The sequence below is a fragment of the Crassostrea angulata genome, chromosome 2 (assembly GCF_025612915.1).
Source record: "Crassostrea angulata isolate pt1a10 chromosome 2, ASM2561291v2, whole genome shotgun sequence".
NCBI lineage: Eukaryota > Metazoa > Mollusca > Bivalvia > Ostreida > Ostreidae > Magallana > Magallana angulata.
Window position 1 is genome coordinate 62,512,264 of NC_069112.1, and position 15,269 is coordinate 62,527,532.

The window sequence follows — 15,269 nt, forward strand, 5'->3', positions numbered from 1 at the left end:
GAGGTCTAAAAAGCTGAAAAATCATGAAAAATTAGCAAAATATGAAAGGGTCAAAATCTCATAAAAACCAGTATGTAGAGAATTTTACAGGTTTTGACTAGTAATTTTCTTCAGAAATTGGTGATTGGCCTTATAAAGAGTGAATTAAAGGTATTTGTGCTGAATGGGAACTGAGGAAATTCTAGTTACAGAGTTCCGAAGACATGCATCTCTCGGCTACAGTGAATTGTATCAAAAAAACTGTCCCCTGCCACCTTCAAGACTACATGGTATTTTCATATTTCTCCTTTAACTGTAATTTTGAGTGGATTTTGTACCATAAGTCATACATTTTGTGAAAGTGGATGATTTTCTTGGCCATAGATGTCATTACATGATTTATTAGCTAAAATATTGAAGGGGAGTAACTCCCTCTTAAATGTGTAGAATGACCACCACTAGAGTAAATTGGCTAAGAGAGTAGGTATTTCCTATCCTGATGACAATTAATAGGCTTAAGTTAATTACTGAGATAAGAATAGATGCTTTAAAACAGTTTTTATCAATTAAATCATTAAATTTATGAATTTGCAGCCATTTTGCTGTCTGATTTTATGAAATAACATTAAGCCATTTGACTTATATCACCCATTTTTTTTAAAACAGCATATTTTTATTTCAAATGAACTTTACATGTAGAGAAATGCAGTTATCAAAGTATACAATATGTCAAAAAACTCAAGTTTTTGCTCCTTCCTATCAAAAAATGGTATTTTAGATGTATTTACAGAATTGAAAAAGCCACCACCTCTTTCCAATGGACTTCATTACCATTACATGTAGGATATGTAAATGTACATTTGACCTTGAAATAACATCTGCTATGATAATTACTCTTGAAATGAATAAAAAACAACATATTTTTACCCTTTTATTGTATATATACATCAAAAATGTAGAAAAACATGTAAAATTTGAACATTTTTCATGGAATTCTCATCCATCCCCAGGTACCCGGGTGTGTTTGAATTTCATTTTAATTAAACGCACACATCACACTTGTAGGTCTTACTAATTAAGCAAAGTTAAAAGGAGACTAGAAACCAGAATATGTAAGATATCCACTAAATATGATTATAGGCTTAGTTTTTCATGAAAACAAGAAATCACATGTAGGGCGACATGACTTTTTCTGAATAAAAATGCTACAAATCATCCATTTACCAGAAAAGATCAATTTTAGATATCAGTGATGGTTGTTTTCAAATATGTGTAAGAAATGATTTAAGGAAACTGCCAAAAGTTTCATAATATTAGGTTAAAATGTTCAAACTAATCCTTCTTGTGAAAATCAAAAGATAGGGGGAGGGTATACATGTAGAGGGATTTCTAAGTGATGTGATGCTTTTATCATGATAATATCAAGCAAATGTATGTAGTATTGAATAAAGTTTCTTATTCAAGGAGGTTGGACACCAGTTGACCTCTAAAAGATTAGGTAAAGATGCTTTATTTATGGAGAGCCCTATGGATCTGTGTTAAATAGAGGAAAGTGGAAATGGTGGGTTTACTTAAATGGCCATATTTTTCTTAAACCTCAATGGAATTGTCAAAATGTGGTGTACTTTTTCTCAGAATAGCATAAACCTTTTAATTTTAAGACTAGATGACTATTCAGAGAATGTTAGTGTATGTTAAAGGTAGCAAGGGACAGTTTCGAATAAAGTACCCGTCAATATTTTTGTAAAATTGAGAGTTGCTGTACTTGAAGGCTTATGAGTGTTGCTAAAATTCATGAAATGATTTTTAATGATTATCATTAGTTAGAGGGGTGTCTGTTGTTGAAATTGATATGCAATATGTAGGCCCCTTATGTTAGGTACATGAGAATCAGAAGTAAAATGCGAAACCTGCGGCTATGACTGTTGTGCTGACTTTACACAGTGAAATTGCAAGTTACAGACGGGAGGTAAAATAACACGAAAAGTAGGTGGATGGGACATTGTAAACTATACACTGGTAAGTTTCTGACATGTGATAGTGCAACATGCACGCGGTACGGAAGGTCAACCCTCTGCAGGGAATTAGCTGGGGGAGGTCTAAAAAGCTGAAAAATCATGAAAAATTAGCAAAATATGAAAGGGTCAAAATCTCATAAAAACCAGTATGTAGAGAATTTTACAGGTTTTGACTAGTAATTTTCTTCAGAAATTGGTGATTGGCCTTATAAAGAGTGAATTAAAGGTATTTGTGCTGAATGGGAACTGAGGAAATTCTAGTTACAGAGTTCCGAAGACATGCATCTCTCGGCTACAGTGAATTGTATCAAAAAAACTGTCCCCTGCCACCTTAACAATGTATCTTTGTCAATTCGTACGCAAGTACGGAGTTACTGCGAGAATTCGTTGCAACATTTGACAATGTCAGAAATAGATTTCTGTATTTCCTTCATTTAAAGTCTGCAAAGTATAAAAGCTTGAATTTATAAACGACCAATTCGGCATTTTAAAAAAATAAACATGTATACAAGAAACAGACATTGCTTTACATTTCATATAATTTTTTCGATGCCCAATAACAAATATTTCTGTCCGATATTAACCTGAACATATCGAATTAATAACTTTTAGCTACCTATAAATGCTTAAGAATTTATACTTAAAAAAAAACTCCGAGTGGTTTAACTATAAACGATATAAACTTCCTAAAGGAATTATTTATTTCCAGATCGTGTTTACATTTATCGCCGAACGAATCGCTCGAATAATGATAATTACGCTCAGTTATATGTGATAACAAAATAATTTGATAAAAATATGTGACCAAACAGTTCCTCAATAAGTGCATCGAAGTTATTTATCTGTTTTTTTTATGCATAAAAATAGTAAAATCAAAAATCGAATCGCTTACCTGTATGTTTACGTTATTGTGTCCATCCCGCGTACGATTTAATTTTACCGTAGCAAAGGTAAGTAAGTTATCCCGCTCGAAGAATATTCGGTTTTAAGATTTAATTATTCATTTTGAGTACTACATTAATTGATAAAATCATTTAATTCTTAAATTTCGTTTCATTTAACTTGCATTCATATATTTTGAAGGTATGGGATAGGATAGGATACAGGATATAGGATAGGATAGTTTTGTCAACTTTTACGATAGCAGCACTGTAACTACATGTAGGTACATGCGAGGTCAAGTGTGATTAAGGCAGCTAAAGGGCATTTCAGTAAATTGAGACAAAAACAAGAAGCTTAGGTTTCCTTTACATGTCCAGCCTGTAAGTCTAAGGGAATTAACTCTTATAACTGCTTGCATGCTGTTGTACTGGTGACTGTTTTAAGTCAAATCATTGTGACTTTACCTAGGCTGCCTCCAAATTCACATAGACTCCTCAACCTGCTGGGAAAAAACAGCTGAGATGTGGAATGAGGTTCTCCGACTTTACCAGCAGGAGAGACCTGGACTTGTCCTTGGCGTCGGAAGAGAGGCGGGGACCTTGAAGCAGAATGGGGCTCCGCTGCTCCAAGTGTATCTACTCGTCTAGACGTTACAACCTGTCTGAAGAGATAAATATCAAATCCCCGGATAGAAAGGCAGCAAAAATTAATTATAGTCTGCAAATTGGGCTTAGTCAAACTCCTGTGGGTAATAAAGGGATGCGTAAAATTCTTCTCTCTACAAATACTCCCCCTCCTGCTCGTAGGTCCCTAGAAAAGCTTCTAATAAAGTTTTGCCCATGATCCAAAACATCAACGAGGCTGACATGAGTGACAGGTGTCCTAGGCTGGTAAATGTAAACACCCTTCGGGGAAATGAGTCCCCACATGCCATCCCTGTACATTGTGATGGCATGTACAATAACCCTCGGGGGTGGGTGAGACACCCTTCCAGCCGTCGACACAAACTGTGTACTCATTTGCCGAGAATATCACCTCGAAACACAAAATAATTAAAATGATACTAAAAATAAGATATACTCAAAACATCGTCACTTACTTGATGCGGGCTCTCGAGACTATCAGTGCAATCCCGGGGTACGGGGGGCAAACCTCCCGATGCATCATACGATAGGGGATGAGTTCACGTGAGCTAGGGAGGGTATGGCGGAGCTACTCTGTAAAGATGGCCTTGACGTTAGGGAAGTCTCCACCGATCCAGACAGCACTGTTGGTCGGGCTGCAGACTCCCTCTATAAGGATGGTCTGCCGGGAAATAAGCCATGTCACTATATTGACACTTGTCACCTGTCTGATAACGAATAAGAAAAGCAATCAAAAGAGACCAGAAGAGTCCACTCTTAGAGATCATGACAAAAAAACCAAAGGCAGAAAAAACCAAACTTTTGCATAATTTTGCCCTTGATGTTGTTGACAGGTGTACAGCCGAGATAAATCAATCGCGTGAACTATATGCTGAAGATGCAGATAAAATGAAGAGCAAGTTCTCTTACACCAAACATGTAATGTTTTACCCGCTTGCTTTTATTATCGTCCTCCGACGAGAATAAAACAATGATCCATGCTTGTTTCTGAAAGGGGTTGTCTCCAGCTGTCCTTGACATGACAATAAAATTAGTAATTCTAAGTAGGTCGGAAGCTTCAATAGAACTGTGCGACGATCACTGACTCGCAATGTCCCTTTCACAAGAAACTTAGCTGGGCGGGCTGCTCAATCCGGAACCTCCCTCCAAAGTCTCTGCGCAAAGGTCGGCGCCCCCAAACCATATGGGGGCTAAGTGGACAAGACCCCTGACAAAATACAAAAATATATTGAGTTGAAGAAATCATATCAAAAGTCCATAAGAAACCAAGTAAATAGAGTTACAAAACAAAAGAAAATTTACAAACTTTATGAAAAACACCAGGAAATTAACTATCAAGAAAAAATGGTGTTAACAGAATCTCGAGCCAAATCATGCAAAGAGACTCATTCAGAACACATTTTTTCTGAACAAGATAACTAATTGGATGATTATATATTTAAAACTTCAAAATAGATTACAAAATGCATCTTGGATGGGAATGGTGTGCCCCACTGCATACCTCCTGCTACATGCAAAGGATCCTTTCCTGATTTTTTGTCATGACGCTCCAGTGAGAGGTGCATCGAGCGCACATCATCTCATGGCAGACATGCACCTTGAAATCGGGGCATTGTCAGACGCATCTCCACCCTTAGAGCTACCCGATGCACCCTCAAAACCTTGCTCCCCTCATTTGGCCATGAAACTATAAACCCATAACCATTCGTTCTACCCCCCCCCTTTTTTTTCTATGACACGACCCTCAACCCAAATCTTTTTACTTTTTTGCTTTTAACTCTCATTCCTGAAACTGTTTGATAACCATAGGTCCAAAGATCAAAATTGTCAGAAAATTTAGGTTAAATATGTCAATATTCTCTTAGTGAAATTTAAAAGAGTATTTCAAAAAAGCATTTTATAAATACTGTATTTATTAATAAACATAAGCAATTCTGATACAAAAAACCCCATATATTGCGATAAAAGAAAAGAATAAATATTAAAAAGTCCCTTTTTTTGTTTCAAACAATAGATACTCAAAAATACAGGTCTGTTTTTAACCGGGTTTTCCAACGGAAAAATCCGGTTATTAAAATGGTGAAAATGGCGGGCGGGCGGGCGGGCGGGCGGCTGCCAAAAGGGTACCCTCATTGTACGGATAACTCCTCCTACAGTTTTCAAGATAGGAAGTTGTTCTTTTGCGGATCAATTGTACATATATCAGAGGTGTGCATATTGCTAAGATTTTGATTTCCGATAATTTATCGAAAAAATACCAGCTTTTGAACTTAGTCATTTTTTGGCAAAATGTTGCATATAGGGTACCCTCATTGTACGGATAACTCCTCCTACAGTTCTCAAGATAGGAAGTTGTTCTTTTGCAGATCAATTGTACATATATCAGAGGTGTGCATATTGCTAGGATTTTGATTTCTGATAATTTATCGAAAAAATACCAGCTTTTGAACTTAGTCATTTTTTAACAAAATGTTGCATATAGGGTACCCTCATTGTACGGATAACTCCTCCTACAGTTCTCAAGATAGGAAGTTGTTCTTTTGCAGATTAATTGTACATATATCAGAGGTGTGCATATTGCTAGGATTTTGATTTCTGATAATTTTTCTAAAAAATACCAGCTTTTGAACTTAGTCATTTTTTGGCTAAATATTGCATATAGGGTACCCTCATTGTACGGATAACTCCTCCTACAGTTCTCAAGATAGGAAGTTGTTCTTTGCAGATCAATTGTACATATATCAGATGTGTGCATATTGCTAGGATTTTGATTTCCGATAATTTATTGAAAAAATATCAACTTTTGAACTTAGTCATTTTTTGGCAAAATATTGCATATAGGGTACCCTCATTGTACGGATAACTCCTCCTACAGTTCTCAAGATAGGAAGTTGTTCTTTTGCAGATCAATTGTACATATATCAGATGTGTGCATATTGCTAGGATTTCGATTTCCGATAATTTATGAAAAAAATACTAGCTTTTGAACTTAGTCATTTTTTGGCAAAATGTTGCATAAACATGTAGGGTACTCCATTTCACTGGAAAAGGGTTGACATGGATTATGGATACAGTTTACATAAAAGAAAACCCGGTTTGCTGTCACATTGACAGCTTTTCACTTGTTTGTTAATAAGATCAAAAAATTCAGTTCGTTGTAAATATATATTAAATATATATATATATATAAAAAACACAGCATTTGAGGAGGAAAAAATGTATGATCAGTCTACACAGATATGGTGTTAAATAAACAAGTCTCTCCGGCGCTCTCCTCACGCGACACAATCGTCTAACCACGGGTACAGGTCCCGGTTCCCTTTGATGCTCTCTTGGTGTGTTGAGGGGGGAGGGGGGGGGGCGCGTCGGGATTTTAACTTCAGATGTTTGCACAACACTTTATGCATGTCTGGAAAAACGTTTCATATCCTAAATGATCTTGATTTAAGCAACTTGCTTGCTTACCTGGGCCTCTTCAAGCCAGGTGGCATATAAGGCGGTCACACAGTCTGTCCACTTCCTTCTAGCAATTTCCACAGTTATGTCTTCCTGTCATGCAATCTCTCTGAGGTCCTTTTTAGATATTACTCTACGTTTCCACTTCGGATTCATTATAAAACACAGTGAGAGAAAACACATTCGTATAGTTTAAAAAGATGATTTATTAAGTTGATTAATAAGTTGTTTGTTGTACTATAAATTAAACAGAGGGAGTTGGTGGATATTAAATATCTACGTAAAGAGGTCAAAATAAAAGCAACCGTGCTTTTCAACTGTCCGTTCAGTACTGTCGTTGCAGAGGTAACGGTGGTCAGGCCGTCAACATACTTTCAGACGTTGTTAAGAACGGCCTGACGCACGCGCGACGTCAGCAACGAACCCGAAGTTTAAAACATGTAAAAATATAGAAATACATGCTATATAATAATGAATATAGTTACAACGATACAACAACACAAGACATAATGATGATATTTTGTCTTGTAACATATGTAGATATAACAATAAATCATCCACCATTACACTCCCCCCTTCTTAAGACTTAATGTATGCGATACATACATTAGTCCAATATACAAAGTGTAATAAAAAAACCAAATATAAAACAAATAAGCGCACATTGCAATGGATTACATCTCAAGAAACAGTTCATAAATATAATACAACACCCAAGATATTTGACAAACAAATACTATTTGATATCTATGCTATATAGAGCTAATTATATAACATACATACTCGCATGCATATATACATATTTAATACAATACATGCAGTAGATACAATTTATATATCGTTACAATAAAAAAGGAATTTTACAAGATAAACAATATCGTTACAAATTCAAGAAATACAAATAATTTAGACACAAGTCCACATACAGTTAATAGGACACAGTCACAAATATCAGGGATTATTGAAGAAGATAACATGAATGGAGAATACCTCACAGTTCTGGAAAAAGAAGATGAGCCGCCTTCAGATCTGCAAGTTCCTTACGCAAACGCAGTTTTTCTGCTTCCAACTTCCGCCGCTTTTCCCTCTCCGCCAGCAGATCCGGAGTGTTTGACATCACAGAACGAAGCTTCTCCTCCGCCATCTCCTTCCTCTGTTGCACCGAGAATGACAATCCTTCTAACCATTGAATGTACGCCAAGATGTCTTCTTGGCTCTCGGGAACTTCGGGGAAGGCAAATGGGGGAAGATCCTGACACCTGGTCTGTGTGGACACATCAATTGGAAGAACGGTACACCCTGAACGAACCCTGTAAAAGGTGTGGGTTTCCTAAAAACGAATTAAGGTTAAATTGGGCTTTAAAAAATTAAAAAAGCTCTCTTCAATGTGGTAAAAAAAATATTTCAGGCGGCGGGATTTCATTGGGTCGGTCGCATTAGGGGGAACATATATATTTTTAATTTTGGCCTTACCGTAAAAGATGTTCTCAATGGGGTACGTGCAACCGTTGTATTAATTTTATCTGTAACGTATAACAAGTGTTTTATTACTTACCTTGGTGTTTTGCTGCCGCAGAGTCTATCAAAGCAATTCTTAATATATGCCTCTGTCCGATGGTCGCTACATTTGGACTAGATAGCTGACCATCGGAGAGATTCTTGGCAAGTGTAAAGTCGATTTTTCGATTCAAAAATCTCGGGTAAAGGGCTTAAAAATTAGCTCCAAACAAAGCTTCTTTCAACACAGGGTCCTCGTTTCTCGCTATCTTCGTTTTAATTTTAGAGAGATTCTGAAAATAAGCTTCCGAAAGATCATCATCATCATCATCATCATCATCAAGAAGAAGGCACAGCATATCATACTGTGTCTACATCACATGATCAAAAAGGAAAGGACGTACGCAATAGAGCTCTTGACAATTTAAACAAAGGTAAATAAAACAGAAAAAATATGGGCGCACCTTGACCTTTATTTGAGGAATTGAGCACATTGAGGTACAATTTTCTTCTTCACATCTATACATGTAGGAGTTTTTAAATTAAAAAAACAATAACTATTTTATATTTCTTTTAAATACAACTAGTGGGTATTGTTTTTTTATACAAAAAAACACATGTCTCCCCTTCTCCCAAAGGATTGTAATATGGGGCAAATTTAATAAGTGAAAAAGAATGAAGTCAGCTATATGTTAGATATCATCCATATATGATTCAGTTTAGAAAACTTGAGACACAAGGTTGGTCAAGGTCAAAAAATTATGGAGGCGTGCACTCCTTCTCAATACCATCTACCTATGTTCCAAGTTTGAAGCCTAAATGTCAAAAGGTATCCAAGATACCACCCAGACAAAATTTAATTATTTTTTCTTAATTTGACCTTGAGTAAAACAAAGTCAAGGTCAAATATTAATCAATAGTACACCTCAGTGTATTATAATTGTTCTTGTCCTTCTGTCAAAGAATATTTAGGAGGTGAACAATGAAGTTTTTTCTAATTTGACCTTGAAATAAAATGTTTAGGTCAAGGTCAAAATTTTTGGTAAGGTTCAACTGGACTATATACCATCTATGTATGATACAAGTTAAAAGATTGTATGATTAATGAGTCTTGTGTTATGGTCTGGACTATATTTTTTATAAAACGCTTGACCTTGAAGAAGATAATAGGTCAAGGTCAAACATTTTGATGGCGTGCACTTCTTCTCAATACCATCTACCTATGTTCCAAGTTTGAAGTCTTAATGTCAAAAGGTGTCTAAGTTACCACCCAGACAAAACTTAATTATATTTTCTCAAGTTGACCTTGAGTAAAACAAGGTCAAGGTCAAATATTTATCAATAGTACACCTCAGTGTATTATAATTGTTTTTTGTGTAAAGTTTGAAGTCCTTCTGTAAAAGAATATTTAGGAGGTGAACAATGAAGTTTTTTCCGATTTGACCTTGAAATAAAATTCTAAGGTCAAGGTCAAAAATTTTGGTAAGGTTCAACTGGACGATATACCATCTATCTATGATACAAGTTAAAAGTTTGTATGTTTAAGGAGTCTTGTGTTATAGTCCAAACTCTATTTTTTATAAAACGCTTAACCTTGAAAAAGGAAATAGGTCAAGGTCAAAACTTTTGACGGCGTGCACTTCTTCTCAATACCATCTACCAATGTTCCAAGTTTGAAGTCTTAATGTCAAAGGGTATTTAAGTTACGGCTTGGACAATCTTGGATGAAGAAGAATAAGAAGAAGAAGAAGAAGAAAAAGAAAGTCGACAAAAACAATATGTCTCCCCTTTGAAAGGGGAGACATAATAACTAGTAAGTAGTTGATGAAAAAAAGGTACCTATATTCTCTCGTATATTTTGATCGCTTTACAAAGTGGGGGGGGGGGGGGGGGCAGAACGAAAATATAGGGAATTGGAAGTTAACAACTTAACAGTGTACCCCTACCAAATGTTTAGTTTTATATCTTGCGTAGGACTTTTTTATTCTGGTAAAAAATAGTATTTCATGAAGGTACAATGTCAAAGATTACGTGTATAAAAAAATAAGTGTAAAATTCGAATACTTTACAATATTTATTTTTTGTTATTCTACCGAGGAACCATATGGCACAATATCTTTTGAAAGCCCATTGTTGCTCAGGTGAGCGATGTGGCCCCATGGGCCTCTTGTTTTAAAGAACTGGAAGCATAAATATTTGGGATGATGTTGACATCTCCTGTTGCAGATCGTGTGGAATGTGATCTGGAATAACTTTGTCCATCCATTTAAATTCTGGCATGTGGTACACAATATTTCTTCCAAGTAGAACTTTAAGGCAATTCTTGACTTAAATATGCTCTGCTGGTGTTGGGATGAAGTTCATATATGATAATTGATTAATGTCGCCCACTGGGGATCTTTCATTTAGGTCTTCTAGTTTAGCTGATACTCGATCTGCAACCCAGTCTGATGCAAAGAAATGGTAGTCCTTGGCCTTGTTGTTCATTCTCACATCATTGGTGTCTACGCGAAGGTCCAAGATGTCACCATTCAATTTTCCATCAATGCCTAACAAGAAGAAGGAATTTATTTTGTAAGAGCATATAGGCAATACCTGGTAGCTATATGAGGAACTTTTTTTTAACTATTTAAAGCAATTGCATTTATAAAGTTTACTTGAGGATATTGTTTGGATTAAGTATTCTTCAGAATGAATGGCAAATGAGTCCAGAAGCTGTTGCTTGAAATTGTCAGACAGTGTAATGTGAACTTTATTAAGAACACCAAGAAGCTATAAAAAATTCACCATTATTCTTCAATATACAAAGTCTCGCACAAACTATATTTATATTAAGTTAATTAAAATTTATTATTATCCAAAGGCATGCAAATTAGAGTACCTTGCAGATATAAATTATAAACTCAGGAGGTTATACCGTTATCAACAACATTAAATAAAAACTCACCTTTTCAAGGAATGTATGTTAATATTGGGATGCATGGTCAATTAAATTCATGCAATGAATTCATGCAAACATTGTATCGTGCAGTTGCAGAACTCTGTGTTAGAAATTAGTAGCGCTAAAATGATACAGTCAGTCACACAGAGTTATTTTTTTTTCAATACAAATGAAATTCCACACAATAATGATGACAATGAATTATACAGAATATAGATGAGTGAACAACCGCCAGTTGAAAATATGATATTGGATTAGATGACAAAACATTACAATATCGAGAACCTGCTACGTAAAAAAGTATATTGTATGGCCCTTTTCTCTGTGAACTGCTTACAGAACTGGAGTACAGTATGCTTTGTATCCCATGATCTGATGAATATATCATTTCAGTAGTAAATTGCAAATACAAAAGGTTTCATTTTCACCATTTTGCTTTTTGCAATACAACTGAAATTTAAGAATAAAAATCTTCAACAAACTAGCTACAATAGAAAATAAGCAAAGTTAACTCTGAAAATAGAAAATGCTTTTAATAATCAAATATTTTAGAGATATACGAAATGCATTATTACATACCAGTAGTTTTCACTTTCCAGTCATTTTTTGTAATGATTAAAATTGTATAAAATTTAAATTTTGTGGCTGCATATTCAAATCATAAAATCTATCTAAATTAAAACATGCATATATGCAACTACAGAATTATGAACAAGATATTTGATAATTTAAATATAAATATAAACTTTTAAAGAGTAAGCGAACAAGACAAACTTTAAATACCTATAAGCAACAACTGTTAAATACCTTGTTATCAGCATGATATCTGATAGCTGCTGATGTGAACAGTCGCTGTACAGCTGATATTTTGTTATTGTTACTGTGCATAAACATCCCATACACTGTAGCAATGGTGGCGATTTTAGATGTTTCTGAAATTTTGTCACCTACAAATGTAATGCTGCTTTAAGAATATCGTACAGAAATTCACAGTTTGATATCATTTCCTGGACAGCTTCAGTGAAAAGACAGGGGTTGGGGAGGTCCTGGGGAGTGTTTTGACTTAAAACACTTACTCCAGGGATCTTCATTTTCTGCATAGAGTTTTTTACGTGAAGAACATAATGCGAGTAAGTTTCATTTGGAGCCTTTTCAAATATTTTCTTTATTTCCTCTGGGTTTTTCTTTTTATCTTGACTTTCTGTTTTTCTTTTTAATGTATATGCTAGATGATCATGATCAAATTTTGTTATATCTTCTTCGTCATGATCACATGTAAACAGAGATTTTCTTGATTTTGTCTGACCATGGTCATTTCTTAGCAGCAGTTTCTCCACATATGACACCAACTGTTCCACCACAGACTGGCGCTTTGGTGTACTCACTTGTTTGATCTAGTTTAATACAAAATATGAGTGTCAATTTCAATTCTATATAATTAAAACTTAATTAATTAATTTGCACCGGAAACCCCACCAACAATCTGAGGAATTTAATCGAGTTGTGTTCATTTAGAGTGAAAGATTGTACGTGTCATTTGACAGCATTATACATGAAGTGAAGTTAGATTAGGCATATATAAACATGATAAACAGTAACTTACCTTTTCCACTGATGTCAAAATTTGATCAGCTACCTTGTATCTTTTTAAAGATTTTTCTGGCGTTGTAGTTGAAAGCCTTTTTGAACGCTGTAACTTAATTACTTTAATAGCCTGACTTCGTGCCTCGGTCTGAAATGCATCAAATGTTAAGATCTTCTTGTAACAAGGATCACACATAAACACGCTAGAAAAATCTATATTTTCTCTGTGTAAGTCCAAAAACGACGTTATCTTTGTCAATGTTTCATGCTTGGAATTTAACTTGAATCGATTCAATGGAGAGAGACGACGTTTCATATCCCCACACGATACGCACTGATGTGAGGACGCGTGACTACTGAAAGGAGTTCGAACATGGCGTCGATACAAATACGAGGTTATTTGCGGTGACGGAAATGGCCGAGTAGTTACAATTGACCGGTAAAGGTTCTTTTTCAAGCTGAGTTTTCTAATCACTAATTCGTTTTTAACTTAAAGAAACAGTTCCTAGCGTTTGTAACATTCATTATTAGAAATGCCTTATTAAGTTATTGTACACATTAAAAAGAGAAAAATAAATTTTGAGCCAAATCGTGACCATGCCCCTTTAATATAAAAGGCATCAAGTTAATTGCAGTATGTAACATTTTGCAACACAGATCTTTTCTATAGGGATGTACAGGTTACATCTGCATTTATTCTTTTTAACAACAAATATCAATTTTTTAAAAAAAGAAACATTAATTCTAAAGGTCAATTCATTACAAATAAACAAGATATCTGTGAGCCAATACTCAAAAGTGATACCCCCGCTCTGATCTGAATATACAAATTAAGCAGTCGATATTTAACAGGGAGTAGTCACCATTTACAAAAAAAAAAGGAATCCCACCATATGGCATGCCTACACAAAGAGGGTAAAATTTTAAGCCTCTGCTATTAATAGGCGCCGAGAAATTTTTGACAAAAATGTGTTTGAAAATTTAAGCTAAAGATAAACTGTCGTTATTTAACAAAAAGTTGTCATCTGATTGGTACAAATTTGGATCCAACAATACAGCATACCAAAACAAAGAGTGTGTTAAACTTTAACGCATTTGCAATCAATTTTCCTGAAAAAATGAGACAGAAATTTGTAAAGGACCAACAAAAAGACGGGCAGACAGACACACAAAGGTAATGCAGTATACCCCCTCTCCTTTGGAGTGGAGTATTAAAACACAATTAACCAGCACAATAAAAATGCAGACAATATGGCAATTCAAAGAATACTGCATGTACATTTAGGCCAAGTTCCATATTTGTTTTATAAGGAGCATGGTCATGATTTTGGTCAAAATTTATTTTTCCATTTTGAATGTTCATACCGCTTAAGTAATGCATTTCTAATAGTCAATTAAACTGTGAGTTTCAGTTGTCGAGTTTTAAGCGAGACACAGGGCTTACATTTCTTTGGTATGTAAACAAGACTTGTGCCATGTGTTTGTTTACATCTTGAAATTCCAGGTTAAGACATAAAATGAATTTGACAAATACAAGGAGCTGTTTATTGATGTACAAAACAAATTAGCAGATAAAAAAAAATCAGCTTGAAAAAGAATTTTTACCGGTATATTGAACCAATGTAAATAAAAGACATGACACAAGCCTTTTTACAAAACAAAGAATTGGGAGCTCTGCATCTGGCTCATAACACTATAACTAACACTCAAATTTTGGTTAGTCATTAGAAATGCATTATACTAATGCATTATAAAAAATACAAAAATAAAAATCTGACCAAACTCGTGACCACTCCCCCATGAGATGTACTTATAGTTTATTTCTGACTAGAAAAATACATGACTTGTGAATATGCATATGAATAGTAAACCCCTCTAACTAATGATAATCATTAAAAATCATTTCATGAATTTCAGTAATTTTAGCAACACTCATAAGCCTTCAAGTACAGCAACTCTCAATTTTACAAAAATATTGACGGGTACTTTATTCGAAACTGTCCCTTGCTACCTAAAACGAATGAAATCTGCAAGAGTTCTTTTCATCCATTTGTAAACAAATGAAGGCCATCCTAACCTCTTACAATGAAAGGCGTCATAAAGAACCGTAACTCTGTAATGGTTAATGTGATATTTAATCATGAAATCATGTAAAAATAGTCAATTATTTTTGGTTTCTCCATACATTTGATTTTGTCTTATTTTTCAGTTGATATCAATATTTTTTTCAGTGTGTAAGTTTACATTAGATCAGTGGGCAAATATTTT

General features: G+C 34.8%; 1 pseudogene; it reads left to right on the forward strand.

Annotated features, from left to right (window-relative positions):
* Positions 1-3,421: 3,421 nt before the first annotated feature.
* On the forward strand, positions 3,422-4,674 carry LOC128172678 (uncharacterized; annotated as a pseudogene).
* Positions 4,675-15,269: the final 10,595 nt, after the last annotated feature.